Source organism: Canis aureus, chromosome 24 (genome assembly GCF_053574225.1).
Source record: "Canis aureus isolate CA01 chromosome 24, VMU_Caureus_v.1.0, whole genome shotgun sequence".
Taxonomy (NCBI): domain Eukaryota; kingdom Metazoa; phylum Chordata; class Mammalia; order Carnivora; family Canidae; genus Canis; species Canis aureus.
The window spans coordinates 13,232,327-13,255,995 of record NC_135634.1 but is presented as its reverse complement, the minus strand read 5'-3'; the positions used below and the strand labels follow the sequence as shown (position 1 = coordinate 13,255,995).

Below are 23,669 nucleotides of genomic sequence, written 5' to 3'. Positions count from 1 at the left end.
ATATTGTGTTGCCTATTCTAGGTCTTTTTCCTCTCCATATAAACTTTAGAATTAGTTTGTAATATCCACAAATAATCTTTTGGGATTTTGCCTGAGATTGCATTGAATGTAATCAGTATGCATTTATTTAAAGATTTTATTTATTTATTCATGAGAGACACCACACAGAGGCAAACACATAGGCTCCCTGTGGGGAGTCCCATGTGGGAACCGATCCCAGGACCCCGGGATCAAGACCTGAGCCAAAGGCAGATGCTCAACCACTAAGCCACCCAGGTGCCCCAGTATGCATTTTTGTTGAATCTCTACCTAGCAGCATTGCTGGATTGTAGAGTAATTGTATGTTCAACCTTGATTGGATTTATGTTCAGTTTTCAAAAATTGTCTTACAAATTTATACCACTGCCAAAAGCATGTGGGAGTTGTAGCTCCTCTGAATCCTAGCAATAGAATTGTTTCCTTTTGAGCTCCTTTGGCAGATGTAAAATGGCATCACATTATCATTTTAGTTTGTGTTTTCCTGGTGACTATTGAGGTTGAGTACTTTTTATACGTTTATTTGCCATTTAAGTATCTTTTGTCAAATTTCTGTTCAAGGCTTTTGTACATTTTTTCTATTGAATATTCTTTTTCTTATCACTTTGAAGGGATTGTTTTTCTATTGAAATGTCTTTTGTTGAGCATGTGCTGCATGCAAATATCTTCTTCCAATATATAGACTCACTTTTTACTGTTAATAGTATCTTTTGATGAATAGAATTCTTTATTGTCATGTAGTACATCTCATTTTTTCTTTTATAATTATTATTTTTGTGCCTTAAGAAATCTTTGCTTCAGGGGCTCCTGGGTGGCTCAGTGGTTGAGTGTGTCTGCCTTTGACTCAGGTCGTGATCCCAGGGCCCTAGGATCAAGGATAAATAGATGATAGATAGATAGATAGATAGATAGATAGATAGATAGATAGATATCTGGCACAAGATGTCTAAGGTGTGATGATAGAGGAATTATTTGGTCTTCTGCTGTTTCTTGTGTATGCTTACATCTAAAATCTTTTACCAAATGTAACAAGCTGATAAAGATTATAAATGCTGCAAGTTGTGAGACATCTCTTGGGGCAGGCGACTTATTTCCTAAGATCATGTCATATATCATATTGATAGATAGGAGGGAGCTCAGAGGAGAGTGATCAGCCTACTAAGAGAACCGAGAAATCATAGTAAGTAAGGAATGACAAAAGAAAAAAAAAACTGTGAATGCAGAAAAAGGAAGAGCTTGGGTTGAGGGCCATAGTATGAAAGGAGTTAGGACAGAGAGACCTGTTTATACCTTGCAGACATTTGAGAAGATGATGTGAAAAGGGTATAGATTCCTGAGTGTCTCTCCAGAAGGCAGGATAACCATCCAAGGGTGGAAGGTACCGGGAATCAGTTTCAGCTCAAAAGAAGGAAGAATGGGATCCCTGGGTGGCTCAGTGATTTAGCACCTGCCTTTGGCCCAGGGCATGATCCTGGAGTCTCGGGATAGAGTCCCACATTGGGCTCCCTGCATGGAGCCTGCTTCTTCCCCTGCCTGTGTCTCTGCCTCTCTCTCTCTCTCTCTCTGTGTGTGTGTGTGTGTGTCTCATGAATAAATAAATAAATAAAAATTAAAAAAAAAAAAGAAGGAAGAAATTCCAAGGTGAAAGCTACCGGTGGAATGGGTACGCTTATGAATACTTGTTGTGTTCCAGCAGATGAGTGTCCATCTGCCAGGGGTATCTCACTAGACTGGTGTCTGGTTACATGCTCCTTACAGTCTTCTTTTAAAGGTGATTGCCTAATGACTGATTAATCACAAAAGATTGCCCAAAGAAGTGTGACTTAGATTTAAATGAACTAAACCTTGGGGGTTTATTCTAGTGGAGAGAAGCCAGGTCAGATGCCAATTGGAGAATTGGGCTGGGCATGATGGAGAAGTTGTGTTGGAGCTCGATGGTTGGGAAAAGATCATACTGAGAGAGCAAAAATTGATGTTCAGAACAAAATTTGGTTGTCAAAAATGGGGGCAATGTGTGAGGGTAAGTTTCTTCACTTATCCGTTCACTTTCTAAATATTTATTTTCTGGAATATTTATAAAATGGAATTATATACACTTGTTTAAAATAAATACACTAGGGCACCTGGGTGGCTCAGTGGTTAAGTGTCTGCCTTTGGCTCAGGTCATGATCCCAGAGTCCCGGGATCGAGTCCCACATCAGGCTTCCCATTGGGAGCCTGCTTCTCCCTCTGCCTATGTCTCTGCCTCTCTCTCTGCATCTCTCATGATAAATAAAAATAAAATCTTTAAAATAAAATATAAATAAATGCACTAGAGCTGCATGCATGAATATGGATGTATTTCAAAAGCTTAATGTTCAATGAAAAAAGCATGTCACAAGAATAAAGGATATATGACTCCAGTAATACAAAGTAGAATAATATACAAAAATTTTTTTAAAAACCCACATTGTGTAGAAACATACAATAGTAGTAGTCCCTTCAACCCTTTGAGCAAAACAAGGGAATTATTGATTTAAAATTCAGGTGATATGTAGCTCATGTAAGGAAGAAAAGAGTGTGATCAGAGAAAAGCACACATGGACTTCTAAGAAGGGCACCTGGGTGGCTCAGATGGTTAAGCATCCTTCTTTGGCTCAGGTCATGATCTCAGGGTCCTGAACTGAGTGCTGGATGGGGCTCCCCGCTCAGCAGGGTGTCTACTTCTCCTTATTCCTTTGCTGCTTCCTGCCACTTGTGTACTTGATATCTCTCTCTCTCTCTCAAATAAATAAAATCTTAAAAACAACAACAACAGCAACAACAAGATACCTGTGAAGATCTAATTCTTAATTTGGTGGTGGATACACAGGTGCTTATTTCATTACTCATACAGTCTATGCATTCTTTTGAATGTAAGACATAGTCACAGTAATAAAAAGAAAAGCTAAGAAAAAGCAAAGGTGAGCATTTAGATCGAAGGGACACACATGTCTAAAGCAGAATACATACAGAAAGTCCACACGTGGACATAGCAGAGAATGATGACAGAACCTCAAAAGCACAGAAAGAATCTTCAAAACCACTAGAAAGACTGAAAAGCACTGATACTTTGACGGACAGCACACTTATCAGCAATGATAGATGCCAGCCACTACCCAAACAGCGTCTTCAAACCACTGAGGAAAAGAACTGTACACCAGAATTTCTTACCCAAGATTATGGGTGGATTATGCTCAAGATTCAAGGTGCAATAGAAGCATTTTTAGACATACAGTCTGAGAGAGCTTTTGTCTCACACAAGAAAATTGGACCCAAAGGAATGAGTGGGAAACAAAGAGCTGGATGGGCAAAGTAGCTAGGCAATGTGTTGGGAAATCTAAATTACCATTAGCTGTAAAACACACAAAAAAGTGAATTTGGGAGATATTAATGACAAATTCGAATGATATTTAATGCACATGGTTAGCACGACTGATGGTGTTTGGCATTAAAGGATTCTGAGATTGTTCTCTCACACTCTAGGAGGAGTAATAGACTCACTCCACACTTCAGTTACATGTGCTTAAAAGTTAAAGGTAACCTAAAGTCACAGAACTCGAGTGTGTATTTTTCAAACTAAAAGATGAAAATAAGAGAATAAAGGAAGTGTATCAACCTGATAATGGGGAAGAAATGAGAAGAAAAAATATGAAAAATGCATGATAAATAGAAAACTAAAAATCATATGGTAGAAATAAGTCCACCTACATCAGCCATCACAACAAATGCAAATAAACCACATATTAAATCATATATGAATGAGCAGAACCCTTAAATTGAACTAGGAAATTAACAAAATCTGGTTCTCTGCTGTTTTAAAAAAGATCAAAGAGAGAGGACAGGAACAGGTGAGTGTACAGGCACAAACTAATCAAACTGAAGCAAGTGCAGAGGGTTTTGCCTAGAGGTGGAAATACCTGGGGTGATGGCCTTGGGAGCCAATGGGGCGGGTGTGGGGTAAGGGAGGCCTAACTGAAGAAGTGATGTGAGATTTGAGGCAGAAATGATAAGAATGAGCCATCTGGGTGCAGTTCTTCAGGCAGAACATCCCAAGGGTCCTAAGGGAGGAAGAAGCTTAGCATGTTTGAGGAACGGAAAGATTGGTGACCTCTTGACAGCGTGGTACAGGAAATAGATCATGAAGGGTCTCGAAGGATATTTGGTTGGGAAAAGATCATACTGAGAGCTCTTTTATTTTTAGTGCAGTGAGGAACCATTGGAGCATTTCTAGCAGATGAGTTACATGATCTTTCTTTAAAAAGATCCTTCTGGGGCAGCCTGGGTGGCTCAGCAGTTTAGTGCCACCTTCGGCCCAGGGCGTGATCCTGGAGACCTGGGATCGAGTCCCACATCAGGCTCCCCGCGTGAAGCCTGCTTCTCCCTCTGCCTGTGTATCTGCCTCTCTCTGTCTCTCATGAATAAATAAATAAAATCTTAAAAAAAAAAAAGATCCTTCCAGCTACTGTGTGCAGAATGCATTATACAGAGTTATAGAGAAGCAAGAGGGAAAGGAGGAAAGATACTTGGCAGCCAGTACAATTGTTCAAGTGAGAAGAGAGTGTGGCTTGATCCAGAGGGGGTGTAGTGGACACACAGAAGCAGAGGTGGGTTGGAAATATGTTTTGGCAGTTGAGCCAATAGGACTTGTTGATTGATTGGAGACAGAGTCCAGGATGGAGAAGAATCAAAGCTGATTCTTGACTTAGGGGCTTGAGCAGCTGGGTGGATGTTGGTGCCATTCAATGAGATGGGGGAGGTTGAGGAGCAGCAGCTTGGGTGTGTGGGTAAGGGGTGCAAATCAACAATTCTGTTTAGGTTTGACATGATTGTCAGCTATAAAAATGGAATTATCAAGTAGGTAGTCCAATGTTTTAGAATAGAGATTAGTACAGATTTCCGAATTGGAGATGTAAATTTCAGAGTTATCAGGATAAAGATTGGACTGGAAAGACTCCTCCAAGTAGTGACTGTAGATGAGAAAAGGTAAGGGGCAGAACTTTTTTAAAAAAATATTTTATTTATTCATGAGAGACACCGAGAGAGAGAGAGGCAGAGACACAGGCAGAGGGAGAGGCAGGCTCCCACAGGGAGGCAGGAAGGGATCACGACCTGAGCCAAAGGCAGGCGCTCAACCACTGAGCCACCCAGGTGTCCCCAGGATGGAGACTTGACGTAAGAGTTACTAGATTTAGCAAATAAAAATAGAGGAGTCCTGATTGAATTTGAACTTCAGATAAACAATAAATATTTTTTAAGGGTATGTTCCATGAAATATTGGCGATATACTTATGCTAAAAGAAGCTTTTATTGTTTATCTGAAATTTGATTGGACACCCTGCAACTTATTTAACAACCCTTCCTAAGGTACATCCATATTTAGATGATATGTAGAAAAGGATGAGAAGCAAAAAAATGTTCCATTTGGTGTGACTATGTAACATATTTCCCCAAAATGTGATGTCATAAAACAATGACGTATTATGCTCATGAACTGTATGGATCAGGGATTTGGACAGGGGATAGTAGGCATGGCTTATCTCTACTCCTTACTCTAATCCTGGGATTCTTGCCAACACAGTGTCTCCATTCCAAGGGTGAGAAAGAAAATGCATATTCATGCAAGCAAGAGAGAAAGAGAGGGAGATTCACAGAGAGAGGGAGTGAGAGAGAGAGAGAGAGAGAGACTTTATCACTCATGTTTCCTGATCCTAGGTAACTTTGATTCATTCTACAAGGAAACTTAAAAGGAGACGCTCCTCCATGCCTTGCCCTATGCTCTGGACCACAATAGGGATAGGAAGAAAGCCATTGCTCATTTTTCAAATTTTTATGGACCAGGCTCTGTGCAGGGCACTGGGAATACAAAGGGGCTTAGCCATGGTCCCTGCGTCCAAGCCCTTATCGAATGGATGGCTATGTGCAGACGGAGACAGACATGTTGGGAGAATCGGGGCTGGGCATCCCCATCAAACCTGATTCTGGCTTTTAAGAGAGAGGATGCAAAAATATAAGCTATTTAAATAACCTAGCAGCTGAAACAGACAAGGAAAGCAGGTGGAACCTGGGAGAGGCAGTGATTGCCATAAGGGGTTGGATTAGTTTGGAAAGATTTTGTACAAGAGAAGCAATTTGAGCTAGACCTTCCAGGAAGAGGAGAATTTGAATAGAGATCACTTCCCTTAGCAAAAGTAACGTCGTAGACATCACCACATTAAACAACTCTGACCTTCCACATCCGGAACCCTGGTAACCACATTTAGTTGATATTGAAAAAGAATTTTCCTCTTACCTTCAACGTACTTATTACATATGTTTCCATTCAAGCGATAAAAGCTTCTTGACCTATGTTTTTCTATCCTCTCTTCTCTCATGGAGAAATTCCAGGAGTGAATGTATCTTTTCTTTTTAGTCTTGTTGAAATATTTATTCAAGCAATTAACAGAGCCATTTGTGTGTATTTTCCCCGGTAGCATTGTGGCAGGGAGAAGTGAAGGATGATGGGAGGAGCCCAAAGTCCTTTAGGTCACAGAGTAGGACACAAAAGTCTCACTGGGGATCTACTAGCATCCTTTCTCCTAAAGGAGAAGCAATGGAAAGGGCGATTCCCTGCCATAAAAGTTAATCTCATGAAAAGGCTAGAAGATTTTCTGAAGGCTGCCTCCAAACCGCAGGAGCCATCACCACTCACTCACACGGCTATCACTGTTTTCTATATTTTTATTATTAGATATTTCAGAAGTACAGAATTGTTAAAAGTCTAGCATACTAAATATCAATGAGTTCTTTCTATAGAATTAAACCATTGAAAACTTTTTGCTATATTTGCTTTCTCTTTCTACATGTTCATATATATCTTTTAGTGTAGAAATTAGGTTATGGACATCATGGCACTTCTGTCCTAAATAATTCAACAAGCATCTTCTAACAATAAGAACATTATCCTTAAAAAAAAAAAAAAGAAGAACATTGTCCTATCATAAACCAGAAGAAAAAAAATCTCAATTTCTCAATGTGATTGGGACGCTTGGGTCGCTCAGCGGTTGAGTGTCTGTCTTTGGCTCAGGTAGTGATCTTGGGGTCCAGGGATGGAGTCCCGTAACAGGCTCCCTGCAAGGAGCCTGCTTCTCCCTCTTCCCGTGTCTCTGCCTCTCTCTCTCATGAATGCATAAAATCTTTTTAAAAATTCTCAATATGATCTAGCATCTAGTTTATGTTTTGATTCTCCTCATTATCCCCCAATTGTCCTTAGTTGTCCCTTTTTTTCAAGCCTGGATCTGACTGAGCTCCTCTTATTATATCTGGTTATAATGGCTCTTTAGACAATTTAAATATGGGCCAATGGCTTCACTTTTTTTTTTTTAAGATTTATTTATTTATTCATGACAGACACAGGCTGAGAGAGAGGCAGAGACACAGGCAGAAGGAGAAGCAGGCTCCATGCAGGGAGCCCAATGTGGGACTCTATCCCGGACCCCAGGATCACAATCTGAGCTGAAGGCAGGTGCTCAACCACTGAGCCACCCAGGCATACCTGGCTTCAGTTTTTGTGTGACACTGATAATTGGTTTTTATTTTAAAAATCAACTATATCCAAGTATAACTTCAGCATAATAAATTCAGTCATTATCAGTGTTCTGTTCATTAATTTTGACAACTCTATACATCAGTGTAACCATTACCCCAATCAAAATGCAGATTTCTATCACTCCAGAAATCTTTGTGCCCCTCTGCAGTCATATCCCCCTTGTTCTTGGTTCCAGGCAAGCATTGATCTGCTTTCCATTATCATATTGACTTTCTGAAGAGACGAGGCCAGCTTGTCTTGTAAAACGTCCCACATGTCTAATTGTTTCCTTGTAGTATCGTTACCTCCACATTCTAACTATTGAATTTCCTGTGCACTAAAAGTTAGGTCTAAAGGCTTATTTAAGTGCAGGTTAAACATATCAGGAAGAAATACTGCATAGGTGATACCGGATACTTCCTGTTGCATCCTGTCAGTCAGGGAGCACACCGAGGAGTGCCATTGTTAGGGATGTTGAGTTTGTTCCCTTGGTTGAATTGTCAGCCACCTGTACGTGCCTTTGTGATAGTAAATTGTTCTCTTAAAATTGGCAAGTCACCTATAGGGTGATACCTTGGTAATGACCAAAGATCCTACTCCCCACAACCTTCTACCCCTTGCTTGTAGCGTTCATTGATGGCTCTTACCTGAATCAGTTTTTTCATGGGGAGTTGCAAAATGATGACTTCCTAATTCTATCATTTCTTCTGCCTTTGGAACCTGGCATTCTTTGGTGAAGAAAACTTATCTTTTATGAACTGGGGACTTGATCACCTAAACAGGCAGAGTAAAGACTGATTTCTTTACCCTTAATTACAATTAGGGTAATTAATTTGACCAAGAAAGAAAGAAAGAAAACCATAACTGAAAGTGAAATACTGAACAAATGCAACTCTTTCTGATTAATTTTATTTTTGAACATGTAATAAAAATATAAAAGGTTGTTTAATGGTTTAATGAAAAATGTTGTGAGTTTGTTGTCCTGTTTGACTCAGGACTTATCATGCCCTGAGTCAAAGGCAGACACTCAACCACTGAGCCACTCAGGCATCCCAGTTGTGTGGTGTCTTTATTGAAGGAAGCATAATGTTGACTCTAAGAAGTTAAGGAGGCACCCCACGTGTGTGTTGCTGACCATAATGCTAACCTAACCCATCCTTGGGCACAGGGATTTCTCCTATCCGGGGACTCTGATGTGGATTTCAAATCAGCCTTTCCCAGGATTTCTGAAGCCAGGGAAGGAAAGCAATGGAGGGAGGGAGGGGGCAAGTGGGCTGGATTTCTATGAGGAGAACCAAGGGGAAAGGGAAGGCTTGTACTATCACAACTTCCATAAGCAATTACTATGAAAGAAACTATTTGGACCATGAATGAATGAAGCAGGAAATGTGTGCATCGTCGTGTGATATAGATCTGGGTTAGAGTTGACATTAATAAACACGACTGTGTGGCCAGGTGAGCAGACACCAGCTCAGCAGAGATGGGCTCTGAAATGTCATCCTAAAAAGAGACATGCCAAAAGGATCATAGTTTTTCCTCAATCTCAGTTTCTGTCTTTCTCTCTCTTTCTCTTTTGTTTCTGTCTTGATGGAAAGTTTGCGAATTTTATACTGTTACAGAGGAAATAATCTGACTCATAATGCCATAATTTACATAGCTGATTAATATTGTTTTCCTCTAAAATACCAGGATTTAACACAATGATTTATTCTATGTTTGGAATTATAAACTTCACAAAATATATGTGCCCCTAATGATGTAAAATGCGGATACTATTTCAAATAATTGTTTCCTGCTTTTTAAAATATATAGGATCATTGATTTTAGAGGTTCTGTAAGTAATAGGATTTCACAAAATCTGTTGTGAGGCTATGGCCTAATGGGATTTTTTTTAAAAAAGGCAATAACACCCTAAGAAATTTGAAATGGAATAGTGCCGCAGAGACCTCATGCCAATTAAAGAAAGACACAAAGCAGAGTGCTATGTAAATTATTCTTAAAAGTACCTCACTAATACATTACAGGGATATTTATAATATGATTATAATCCACTCATACACCAGATATTCTGCTCCTGAAATCTTGTCATCAAGAGATCGACAGCTAGGGAACTAATATAACCACATAAGCTGCTCAGAGGGCCGTAGCAAGCATGGGTAATTCCAGTGTACTGCCTAATGAAAATGGACCCTCTGCCCTCAGCATTAACACCTTTATAACAGGCCTGATAGGCCCAAGGATCAATAACATTTAGAGCTACAAAATTTTAGATGAAACCACTGGAACCTTCAACACCAGCTGTGCCGGGGGGAGAGGAAGCCTTTGGCATCACTTTCAAGGAAAAAAACCCAAATATGTCTGAAGAACTTCAGATTTCTAAAATTCCCTTTTCAGGGACTTGTCAATAAGTCCAAGAAACTTATCCCAAATAAGATTGGGAAATGTCTCAGGGATAATGTAATCAATTTTGGGACGCAGTCAGAAGGAGGGTGAGGGTTCCTTCCCAGGTGACCTTCCACTCAACGGTGACTTAGAAATTCATTTTCAATCTTCTTACTGACAGCAATGAAACTCACAGCTGGTTAAGGACTTTCACCTTGCTCTACTGGGTTATCGCCTGACCAAAGAACACCCTCCCCAAATTCTCAGACTCAGAGGATAGACCCAGCACAGGATTGTGTGTGTGTATAGATCTGTGTGTGTGAAAAGATGCGTGTCCTGAAGGCATTAAAAGGGCATGATGTTGTCTGTTGTAGCTAATCAATCTGTGTGCATTGGTTCCAACATATTACTCAATTCTTGGTTATTAAGATCCTTTTTTCTGCCTCTGAGAATACTGCAGAGTTCAGATCTCCTCACTATAGTAACATAAGTCACTAACTTAGGTGCTGTGAGGACAAAAAGACAAACCAGACATAGATGCTCCCCTTGAGGAGTTTACAGAGTAAAACTCGTTCTCAACTTTGGTCACACATTGAAATTGCCTGGGGAGCTTTTAAATAAGGCTGGAGCCAGTTTCTCTTGAGAGATTCTGACTTCACTGGTCCAGGGTATGGCGTGGGCATTGAGATTTGGAAGCTCCCGATGATTCTAGTGTGCATCCAAGGTTGAGAATCATTGTAGTAAAGGAAAGACAAAGCTTTCTGAAGCCCACAAGCTAAAATATAGTAAGAATTGCCAGCCGGGGCACCTGGCTGGCTCAGTGGTTGAGCATTTGCCATTGGCTCAGGTCGTGATCCCAGGGTCCTGGGATGGAGACCTGCATGGGGCTCCTCACGGGGAGCCTGCTTCTCCCTCTGCTTATGTCTCTATCTCTCCCAGTGTCTCTCATGAATAAATAAATAAAGTCTTAAAAAAAAAGAAGAATTATCAGTCTCCAGGAGTGATTATACTACTATAGGAATTTTGTGGAAGTGTAATAAAGTTTAGAGTTACCATTTTTTTAATATACATACATCCTGATGTGTGTCTGTGCACATATGTAGATTATACAATCAATGCATTCTTCTTGTAACAGTGACATAGAAGTAATCAAAGTAAAACCTGCCTCACTCCACCCATCTTCCTTTCTCCAGCTTAAACAACAGAAATGTACTGTCTTACCATTTTTGGAAACCATTAGTCTGAGATCAAGGTGATGGCAGGATTGGTTCCTTCTGATTGCTGTAAAGGAGAATCTTGCACATCTCTCTCCTGGCTTCTGGTGGCCTCAGGTGTCCCTGGCTTGTAGATGGTTCTCTCTGTGCCTTCACCGGGTCCTTCCTCTGTGCTTGTATCTGTGTCCAGCTTCCTTCCTTTTTATTTCTTCTTGTTATTATTATTTTTTTTAACTCTAGTTGACACACAATGTTATGGTAGTTTCAACAAAGCGATTCAGTGAGTCTATACATTATGCCACGGTCACCACAAGCAGAGCTCCCATCTATCTCCCTACAACACTGTTACAGTATTGTTGACTTTGCCTTTTCCCCCAGGACTTATTCCTTCCAAAACTGGAAGCCTCTATCTCCCACTCCCCTTCACCCATGTTGTCCAACTCCCACCCTCTCCCCTGTGGAGGCGACCATCAGTTTATTCTCTGTCTACGGGTCTGTTTCTGGTTTTTTGTTTGTTTGTTCATTTGTTTTGATTTTCAATTCTACATATAAATGAAATCATATGATATTAGTCTTTCTCTGTCTGACTTACCTCACTTAACACTACACCCTGTAGGTCCCTCCATGTTGTTGTAAATGGCAAGATTTCATTTTTTTTAAAGACTGATACATACCACCTATAGGTACCCCTTCTCCTTTATCCATTCATCTGTCAGTGGACACTTAGGTTGCTCCCATGTCTTGGCTGTTGTGAATAATGCTGCCATAAGCACAGGGGGGTATACATTTTGATGTATGTATATATGTATGGGTAAATACCCCATAGTGCAACTACTGGATCAAATGATATTTTCATTTTTATTTTTTTGAGGAACCTGACTCCCCTTTATTCCCTGCCTCTACACTGGCTCCCTGTTACCACTGCCAATTGCTCCTGAGCAATTCCCCAGGCCCCCTTTCTATGCATTTTAAGCACATTTACTTAGCTATGACCTATATACCTACAACAGAGAGATCAGGTTACCTAATTTAATTTTTTTAAAAATGTAACAATTTTTTAAGCCACACTTTAAAAAATATTTATTTATTTATTTATTTATTTATTTATTTATTTATTTATCTATTTAGAGCGTGAGTGGTGGGAAGTGCAGACAGAGAGGGAGGGAGAGGATCTCAGACTCCAGGCAGAGCGTGAGTCTGATCTCACGACCCTGAGGTCACGACCTGACCGAAATCAAGAGGCGATCGCTTTACCAACTGTGTCACTCAGGTGCCCCTGAAGCCACACTTTCAAAGGACTTTTCAGTGCTACTGGCTGTTTGGTATGGATGTTTTCTGCTTGACTTACCCTCTCTCCTACATGGACTTAGCCGTTTCTCATTACTTTCATTCGAACTGATGTAAAAACTCTTAGAGTAGTAATAGTAATAAAACAGCATAAGTAGTTAAACAGGTAAAATTAAAAGTATGATTCAGAATCTCATTAAGATCTAGTGAAGAATTTAGCTTTGAATGTCCATGAAAACCAGAAACCTTTGTTTTTAAAACTAGAACCACTTCTGACTCAATTAAATACTCAATCAAGCTTGGCAAAATATTGGAGGGAGGTTGTTCTGGAAAATGAGTATGGTTTCTATGGGAAACTATAAAAATAACTTAAGCATGAGCATTTTTGAGTGGGAGTAAGAAAATGACAAACATTATTCATTAGACTAAAGGGAAAGGAAACCCGACGGGATGTGGCAGTGAGCAGATGTTATGGCAATACCCTTCAGATTCCCTCCCTTATTATATTTGGAGGCGAGAGAGATCACGCATATATAAATCTCTTGCAGTGACGAAGCTGAAGGTGGGGTGGGAGGGAACAATTGTCTCTCCACCGTCACTGGTGTTATGAGCCAGTGATGTTTAGGTGGGAATGAAATCAGGAGACGCAATTTCATGAAATAGTGCTGCTATTGTGGAAAGTGTCAGCTGCTCCTGGGAACGCCCACCCAGCGGTGACACAAGCAGGTAGATTTTTCAGGATAGGCTGCAGTTGTGTAAGATTTTGATCACACATTTGTTCCCTCTGAAATAAGAATCCTCCTGGTGCCCTGGCACACACTCTACCAGCTGCCTCTAGCTCCGTGTAGGAGGGACTGGTTTAGAGCCCGATGAAGTGAAAATGCTGAGGTGACAGCAAACAAAACACGGCAGATGCTGTGATTCAAGAGGTTCAGGGAGAAATTCTCTGATGCTCGAGCCTGGTTCTTTGCCTGACACTAGCTAGTCAGGGTATAATACTATAGTTTGTCAGGCTGATTATATTGGATGTGCTTGGATTTTTTTAAAAAAAGAATTCTTTTTCTTAAGAAACAGATAAAAGGAAGGAAAACAACCAGCTTTCCTAGTCTGGTAGCTTGATTCCCCCAGTATTTTTTTCCCCTTTTGGTGGGTAACTGTATCACAACATCTGGGGGGCTCTGTCTGGGAATACACCCAACATATAGCGCATGCTACTCCTAACCTGGTGGAAATTCCTGAAGCCCGTGCCTGGGCACCACTCCCACCTATACAGTGCCACATTCACTCAGAAGGCTACAGAGGAATTTGGCCAGAACAATATGGGTAATTAGCACTAAAAGATTATTCCAAGCCCTCATTTTAGACGAGTTTTAACTTATTTTTTAAATATTTTATTTATTTCTTTATTTCAGAGACAAAGAGAGAGATAGAGAAAGAGAGTACACAAGCATGAGCAGGAGGAGAGGCAGAGGGAGAAGCAGACTCTCCACTGAGCAGGGAGCCCAATGTGGGGCAAAAAATATGGAATGCTCCATGAATTTTCAGGTCATCCTGGTAAGTTTTAACTTTTATCTTTTTCTAAATGCTTAACAAAGGTGCTCAAAGAAAATAAAATCATCTCAGGGACAGAAGAGTCTGGTCTTTATTGACTGTAATCTGAGGACAGATACCAGGTGTACTGTGCCCACAGCTAGATCCTGCACTTAGCCCACTGTAGGTGCTCAGCAAATGCTTATTGAATGAATGAAGAGATTAGAGAAGGACAAGGAAAAATCTGGCCAGCATGATGAATAGGGACAACACCAAATATTCTCAGAGAAGAAATTCTATGATACGATGCTGCCCGAAATTTTCAACAAATCACCCTTCCAAGAGAAGGGTGCAAAGAATGCTTGTCCCAGGGAGATCTGGAGTGAAATCTTGGGGACAACATTTAGCAATATGCCCTGATAGTCTGGTTTAGGACATATAGCTGTCACCTGTTTGTCCCGAGGTCCTTCCCAAGGACACCTCTTGACCTAGCTCCTGGACCACCTCCAGAAGACAGAGACCTTTTGATAACTCTTGTGAGAGTCCTTTACATATGTTTAGAGCCTTCAAGGTCTACACCTGGGGGATTATGGCCCTGAGAGCCAGGATTTTCTCCCCTCTCCCCATGTCCTTCTTTCCTGCTGAAGATCTTGGGATTTTTTTTTAATTTATTTTTTATTGGTGTTCAATTTACTAACATACAGAATAACCCCCAGTGCCCGTCACCCATTCACTCCCACCCCCCTCCCTCCTCCCCTTCTACCACCCCTAGTTCGTTTCCCAGAGTTAGCAGTCTTTACGTTCTGTCTCCCTTTCTGATATTTCCCACACATTTCTTCTCCCTTCCCTTATATTCCCTTTCACTATTATTTATATTCCCCAAATGAATGAGAACATATAATGTTTGTCCTTCTCCGACTGACTTACTTCACTCAGCAGATCTTGGGATTATCTCTTCCCTCCAGAGGACATGTTGACTTCCTGCCTTGGAGGCATGGCCTTTACCTGGGGCAGCAACAGAAAGGACATCCTAACTCAGCACAGTGAGTCCAACAAGGGTATCAGGAATGCCCAAGAATGATAGAAGAGGTTGTTCAGGGATCCCTGGGTGGCGCAGTGGTTTAGTGCCTGCCTTTGGCCCAGGGCGCGATCCTGGAGACCGGGGATTGAATCCCACATCGGGCTCCCGGTGCATGGAGCCTGCTTCTCCCTCTGCCTGTGTCTCTGTCTCTCTCTCTCTCTGTCTGTGACTATCATAAATAAATAAAAATTAAAAAAAAAAAGAAGAGGTTGTTCAGAGGATGCAGTCTGTGGAAATTAAGACAACATAGGGAGGGATTTCTTATGCTGTTGACTATCAAAATAGACTAACAACAATGTGAATTGTGCTTGGAAGCACTGAAAATGAGAATAGCCACTCATCTGCTTGGACCATATAAGCAAGTGCTCATCTGCAAGTAGAGAATGAACCACATGCTCTTGTCAGGCTTCCGAGAGTACATGATTCTACAGCGCCATGTTTATACACCACCCTTCAAAATGTTATTGTGGCCCACTTTCAAAGAAGTCGTTAGATATTCTTATTTTGTAGCTGAGGAATGTAGGCCACAGCATGTTGGACCATTTGCCCAAAGTTAAGCTGAAAGCTAGCCTTTGTCAGCTCTCTGCTATCCTCTGAGGAGATTCCAAAATTGGTGATGTTCTGGTTTCGGGCTTATAATTAGCCTCCAGTAAATGATGACAGATCATCCTGCTATATTAAAGCCTATCTTTTTTTCTCTGGAACCTGACACAATGTCCCTATGCCAGCAGCGATGACCCAGTTTATTTTTCTCATGTATGGAGCTCTGAGGCATGAGAAGAGCAGGCTATAGCTAACAGTGCCTGGAGCTCCTGCCCCTTGCTCCTTTCTAAAGAACACAGTTGCCTGTGGCAGGTGGGGAGATGCCCCCTCTGGCTGGACCCTCAGCTATTGGAGGTCACTGGCCCTAAGCTTGAAGCCCTGAATTCTGAGGGAGTTCAAATTCACTCTGGGTATGGTTACCAGCTACAAGTGTCTCAGAGAACCTGATGGATCAATTTAGGAGGTTCTGATGATTTCTTACTATGTCTTGGGTACTATACTTCATTTCAAAGTATTTAAGGCCATCTGAATGGCCCTGGATTTTCTGGGGGGACCCTTTGATTTAGAGTTACCTAAAGCCCCAAAGTAGTCAAGACCATTCACTACTCCCTTTGATTCCAATTCTGGCAATCCCTCCTTGCAATACATACACACACACCACCTCCACATTCTCAAATTTTTGAGATCTTTCCAAAACCAATGCAAAGCATTAGGTTCTCTCCAATGTTTCAAGTGCCACTCTTTGGCCAAAAGCAACAGAGGGGGGTGCCATTATTATTGGTGTCTTGGCTAGAGGAAGGGAGGGTCCATTTTGAAGACATAGTTTGATGTTTATCCTGGTTATTTAAAAAGCTATGTAACTAAAAAAAAAAGCTACGTGATTTTAAAATACTGTGAATTATATTTTCAGGTACCCTTTTCTCGTCGTATTTATTTAATATTATATCAGGATACAGTAAAACACAGAGAAAAGAGCAAACCTGATTTGAATCCTGATTCTACCATTTACAAGTCAACTAACTTTGGATAAGTAACCAAACTTTCCTAGAGCCTCATTCCCCTCATCTGTAAAATTGGGAATAATTATATCTGTCTCAAAAGGTTATAGTGAAGGTAAGAACTAGCAAGTGTAGAGCACCTAGTTTTTTGTCCGGCCTGTGGTGGGCACTTAATAGATGGTTGTGTGGAGATGGCAGTCAGGTTGTTTGATGAGTATCCTCTTCATGACTCCACCTCTCCCAATGGATGAAGCTAAACCCATTGTCAATTTTCTGTTGCATGGGGCTCCCAACTTCCTTAGGAGCTGGAAGACCTCCAAATCTGGCACCCAAGCTCACTCTGGCTGGCACTTGAGGCCCTGAGAAAGGCTGCTATCATGTTCCCTCTCATGGCATTGGAACCCAGCCCTATGGCTGAATCCACTCTTGGCCCCCTGCCCATCAGGCTTTTCTCTGAAGGATGCAGAGAGAACAGGGACCTATAAAGTCTTGCTCCCTCTTCTGCCTGTGATTCCAAAGTACCTCAACTGAGGTGTGACTGGACTTGCTGGTCTTCACCCATGGGGAATATGATGGAGTATTAGTAGGTGTGCATTAGTACTAGGAGTAGCAACTGATTACTTCTGAGTATATGTAAACTAGGATTGCATCTCTTCACTTAAAAGTGACCCGTAAAGTGAATTTTGGAGTGTCACACCTTATTTTTCCATTGACTTGCATCATTAAATAGGAATGTGTTTCTTTGGAAAAAATTGGATTTTAATAAAATTCCATGAAGGAATACAGCAAATACACATATTACTAAAATATTTACAAAATCCTAATAATGATACTGAAAATCAGTTATGAAATATAAACAAAAACCTTTGTGTGTTATTTTCATGTTTAACATGATTGCCTACTGCTCTACAAAAGGAACAACAATGAACATTGCAAAGAACATTCTGGAATAGAAAGTCAATTTTCTACATTCCTTTCTAAAACCACATGGCAGCATAAAGTGCTATTTTTTCCCTCTTTTGCTCAGATCTTAGAACTCTGAGAAGGCAATCTGTGGCATAATTACCTTTGATTTTCCTAAAGATTTCAGTGTGATTGAATCTGAAAGAAGAAACAAAACTACAGATATAATAACCAAGAGCATTCTATCAGTCAAGCCAGGCTAGGCTTTGCTGTGACAACAAACAGCTCCAAGAAAAGTTTATTTCTTGCTCTTACTACCTGTCCATTGCAAAATGACGGGGAATTCTGTTCATTGAAGCCACTCAGGAACCCAGGCTTAAGACCTTCTTTTGCCTTCCTTGTTCCCTGTTGCTAAAGAGGGAAAAAGAGATCTCTACAGGCTCACACTAGCAATGAAATGTTTATCACCAAGAAACAGAAAATTTCTACTTGTCACTAGAACTAATCACAGGGCCCCATTCACCCAAACAAAGTCAGATATACAATCCTTATCCTGTGCGTAGACTGGGAGAAAGTATTTGTACACGGAAGGCATTTGCTGATACATCCTCAACCATAAAAGAGTCCGTATGGAAGCAAATAGCTGGAATTCATCCCCAAGGAAGATCAGCAAATGAAGGAAGCCAGTCTCCAGGAAATGTATGTTGGATCAGTTCCCTAATTTGTGAGTGGGGAAAAAATCTTTTCCCAAACAAACAGAAACTGAAAAAAGCCATCACCAAAAGACTCTCAATGAAGAAAATTCAAAAGGTTGACTTTAAGGCAGAAGGAAAATTACCTCAGATGGAAGTTGTGAGGGCCCAGAGAAATTGTGAGTACTGGGCATATTGGTTTTCTGTTGCCACTGTAACAAAGTACTGCAAACGTGGTGGCTTAAAATTACAAAAATGTATTCTCTTACAGTTCTGGACTTCAGAAGTCCCAAATTAATTTTCTTGGGCTAAAGTCAAGGTGTCAGCAGCGCTGCTTCCTTCTGGAGGCTCTGAGAAGAGATCTGCTTCCTTGCCTTTCTCAGTGTTTAGTAATCACCTGTATCTTTTGGCTTGTGGCCCCTTCATCCATCTGCAAAGAGCCTCACTCCACTCTCTGCCTCCCTTCCTCATCACACTGCCTTCCCCTCTACTCCCTTTTCTTATTCTGACCATTGTGATGACATTGGGCCCACCCAGATAACTTATAATTGTCTCCCATCTCAAGATCCTTAGTGTACTCACATCTGCAAAAAATCCCTTTTGCCATGAAAGGTATCATATTCACTGGTTCCAGGGATTAGGATGTGGATATCTATGCGGGTGGGGTGGGCCTGCCACATCAAGTGCATATTTACCAAAATAAAGTTGGGGTGGCTATACCAGACCAAATAGACATTAGGGCAAAAAGCATTCCTAGGGATAAAGAAGTACTGATCACTGTTTTACCAATCACATATTTGTAAAATACTCAATGCAGTGGGAAGATATAACAATTTGTAACATGGGGATCCCTGGGTGGCGCAGCGGTTTAGCGCCTGCCTTTGGCCCAGGGCACGATCCTGGAGACCCGGGATCGAATCCCACGTCAGGCTCCCGGTGCATGGAGCCTGCTTCTCCCTCTGCCTATGTCTCTGCCTCTCTCTCTCTCTGTGTGTGACTATCATAAATAAATGAAAAAAAAAAAAAAACAATTTGTAACATGTATGACTCATCATGGTTTGTCAACATCTTCCAGCCAAAGACCACTAGGAACATACTTGTACTAAATAGTGTGTGCGACCAGGCAATTTCATTTAAAAGTCAAGTTTGTTCAGCCCCAAGAGAATGAGCCCCTCGTGTACAGTGGGCTCAGTCAGGACCAGAAGAATTGAACACTTTGTCAGTAAAGAGCATTTCCAGGCCATTGTTCTGCCTGGAAGGCCCTTCTCTGCTCTTTCTTTGAATGGCTAACGCCTTGTGTAAGCTTTGGCCCCTCATTGACAGCTTCCGGGGCTCTGCATGTGGAGAGGTATGGCTGGACCTCATGGCCTTACTTCTTGTCCCTGGACTTTTACCTTCTGTTTCACCTATGGGGGACCAGAGTTGAATTCATTGAGGGCGCTGCCTATTTCCTTGTAGGCTCACCTTTTCTCTCTGACTTGTAATCGTTTAGTCAAATACAATTATAAACTGCTACACCTGGGAGCTTGCAGGGCTGGCACGGGCACAGGGAGAATTAGCAGGATGCTCTCTGAGCTGGCTATCAAACTCTTGTTGGAATCACTCTAGTCTAGTCTGTGCCACCCCCCACAGCCCACCCAAGACCCACTGGGGGCCTAATTCAGACAGGGATGCTAAACCCAGGTGGAGATTCTGTGCCACTTCACACAACATCCTGGCCCAGTTGGGCATGCTTCTCGGGCCTCCAGGTTCTGTGACATGGACCAACCGAGGGATGGGTTTACAGCCAGTAAACCTCTCCAGGAGCGTTCTCTCAACAGGGAGATGTTCTCAACTAGAAGAAAAAAAAAAATGTTTCCATGGTGGGGCAGCCAGATTTCTCTAGAAGTACTTCTGTTCCCTACAGTCACCTCTCATCACTTTTCTGCCCATTGCTCCCACTTGGTTTCTGTTCCCTGTCCCTTTCTCAGCTGGGGCTGCTGGGGCCACTCTGGACTTCAGACAGGCCCTCTGGGGGTTTAGCCCAGGGGTCTGCTAACACCATTTCCTCACCCTGTCCCTCTGTTAGGAGTGGCCATGCCTTCTGCTTCAAGGACTTCCAGTTGCCTCCACTATCCCTGCTTGGTTCCTTAGCTCTCCCATTACTTGTATTAAATTCCTGCTCTGAATCATAGAGTGGAAAATTCTACTGCATGGTTGCATGCTAAATTGTACACCTAGAGATGTCCACCCATTTGGGTCTCCTGTGAAGACCAAGAATGGATCAAATAAGTAAATGAAAGAAATAAACTCAGAGACAAATAGTTTTTTTTTTTAAAGATTGCATTTATTTATTCATGAGACACAGAGAGAGGCAGAGACATAGACAGAGGGAGAAGCAGGCTCCCTGTGGGAAGCCTGATATGGGACTCGATCCCAGGACCCTGGGATCATGACCTGAGCTGAAGGCAGATACTCAACCACTGAGCCACCAGGTGCCCCATGAGACAAATAGTTTTTAAGGAACAGTTCCCAGTGGAAGCTGGAGAACAGGAAAGAAAAATAAGACAAGACAGAAAGGGGTTGTGCATATGCCTGGCCTTGGCCTGCTCCCACAGAGGGTTCTGGAGTGTAAGTCCCCTCAGAGTCATCTGGACTGAAGCAAAGGAGCAGGATTTGCACACTGCTGCAGTCACTCATTAGTTAACCAGAAGTGGGGAGGGGGCCACATTCCCTGGCACGTCTGGTTCTCTGAGCCTCTGGGCTAAGTGGCTCCAATGGCCTGAAAGCCAAAGTCTAGAAGAAGAGCAAAAGATTGGAATGACACCAAATCAGGGGAAGCACATAGAAACAGTAAAAAGAGATCTGAAGGATTTGTTTGGGAAGGTAGGATCACAGAGTGCTCAGAGGAGAAATCTCTGTGGTATGGCAGAGAAATAAAAATTCTAACTTCTACCAGGTTGTAAGGAGATCCCCTTGAGAGCAGGACAGTATCTGTAGGACCCTGCTCAGTGTGGGACCCAGAGGAGGGCTCAGAAAAATCCCTGTGACGCCCAGGTAGTTATTCCCCCCTCCCGTGACACCTCCTCAGCAGGTCAGATGGCCAAGCTGTCATAGACACCAGACCAATTTCCTCTTAGCTTGTTTGACTGCAGAACCTTAAAATGTTGTGTAAATACCTATTCATCAAGGAACACTTTTGGTGATACTGTTCAAATAGTAATGTAGGTTCTGCAGAACCTACATAAATTAAAGGTCTCTGGATCCAAGATCAATATAAAAGCAGTTACATTTTGATATAATAGCAACAAACAGAAGATGGCATAGGAACACAAAAAATTTAGGAAAAAATATAGCTAAATTTTTACAGGATTTCTATAGTCTTTATTGAGAAGCATGAAAGAAGACCCAGAGGAACAGACATGTTCGAACAGATGTGGATCAGAGACTCGATGTTATGAAGATGTCAATCTTCCCCTAACTGATCTAGAGAGTCAGTAAAATCTCAATTTAAAAGACCCAACTGGGGCACCTGGTTGGCTCAGTGGTTAAGCATCTGCCTTTGGCTCAGGTCCTGATCCCAGGGTCCTGGGATTGAGTCCTGCATCAGGCTCCCTGCAGGGAGCCTGCTTCTTCCTCTGCCTCTGTCTCTGCCTCTCTCTCTGTCTCTGTTCTCTCATGAATAAACAAATAAAATCTTAAAAATAATGAAAAATAAATAAAAATAAAAAACCCAACTGGATTTGTTCTCTGGAACCCTAGATTCTGATTCTTGAGTGTGTATAGAAATGCAAAAGCACACTAAGACAAGATCATGGTTCCTTCTCAGGGAGAGAGAAGAGGCATCCAGAGAGGCCTGCATGGGCCACTCTAAGGGAAGGGCAGTGTTTTCTCTCTTAATCTGGGTGGTGATGACTCTGGCTGTCTGGGAAAGAGCTGGGCTGAAGAGGGGGATGAGTAAGGAGGCCATGGTATGATCCAGGCAAGAAGTGATGAAGGCTCGAACCCGAGCACTGGTGGAGGAGATGGAGAGGCAAGGGCATTGTGAAACCCCCAGGGGATAGACCTCAGGGCTTCAGCAACAGGTGTTGCACTGAATGAGCACAAGGGGATTGTCTAGAACCTCTAGTGACTTTGTGGTTTCCTCCTGGGAGACTAGATGGTCCATGCTGGAGAGGGTAGCCAGGGAATGGTTTGGAAGGGATGATATGTCCTGTTTAGAACAAGTTGACTTTGGGGTACTTGTGGGAACATCCAAATAGGTTGTTCAGTAGTCAGATAAAAGGATTATAGCGCAGCAGAGCCAGTAGCCAGCTGCCGGTACAAGACGTATAACCCCTAAACATTGCTCCGAGTAGCTACATCCTCTTCTTACTTGACAAGAGAGGCCAGAAATCCTCCCCCCTCCGCCCCCCAGCAATCTTACAGATTGATCCCTGGAAGGCCCTCCTCTCATGGCTCATCTTCCTTTCCCCAATCACAGAGCTTAATAATTTTTAGGCTCTTTCTTCCTCAATTATGATGTGGAACTGCTCAGTCTGGTGTTTACGAAGCTCATTTCCCACATAAAACTTATTAGAAATCTAATTCCTTCACCGTGAATGGGGATGCGGTGACTTCTGCTTCCCATGCTAAGTGGAGGAGAGAGGCCTGGGAGCTGCAAGGACACAGGGGAGGCAGAAGGCAACGGAAAAGCTAATGCTTCTTCCAGGCCCCGGGCCCTGGCTCTAGGCCGGAGGGGAGTTCTATCTGCTCTTTGGGCGCCTAGCTGGGACTCCCCAGCAATGTCTGCTAGCGCACCTGCCACGCTAGGGCGGACAGATCATGAGCTCTTTAAGAGAGAGGTGTCCTTACACCACCTCTCTAGCCCAGGGCCCTGTGGATGAAGAAACAGAGCCTAGCCAGTGAAGTGACTGCTAAGAGGACAAAGCTGGAGGAGGAGTCAGGGCTGGGGCTGGAAGCAGTGGTGGAGCAGAGGCATGTGACTTAAGGGGCCACTCAGCCTGCACTTGTGTGACCCCGACAGGGCTGTCTCTTTATATTTTGCCCCTTTGGGCACTTCTCCTGCCTCAATCTAGCCCTGGTGCCTCTGTCACAAACTCAGGGCAAAACCCCAGGCATCCTGAGGCAGCGTTCAGTGCTTGCTGTGCCGTAGCACACTCTGTGCGATCGTCCTTCACAACTCAGCTCGAAATTCAACCTCCATGAAGCCGCCCCCAGTTCACCCAGGTGCCCCTGGGAGCCTCTCCTCTCCCTGGCACTTCGCTCATACTGACCTTAAAGTAATGATCGTATTAGGGCTTACGTACCTGTCTCTGCTGCCCCATCTCTACAGCACAGAGCTTGATGTATAAATAAATTAAAGGTGTTAGTTCAATGGCAAATGAATGAATGAGTGACTGGAGGGATGGATGGCTACCTATCAGGGCAGATGTAGAA

At 42.4% G+C, this 23,669-nt stretch overlaps 1 long non-coding RNA gene across 1 annotated transcript in view; it reads left to right on the top strand.

Moving 5' to 3' along the window:
* The window catches only part of LOC144296446 (uncharacterized), a 32,495-nt gene that overhangs the window by 6,590 nt on the left and 2,236 nt on the right, over positions 1-23,669 (top strand). The window contains exon 2 of the long non-coding RNA XR_013363564.1: positions 13,917-14,058. This is a non-coding gene — a long non-coding RNA (uncharacterized LOC144296446). The remainder of the gene's footprint in view (positions 1-13,916; positions 14,059-23,669) is intronic.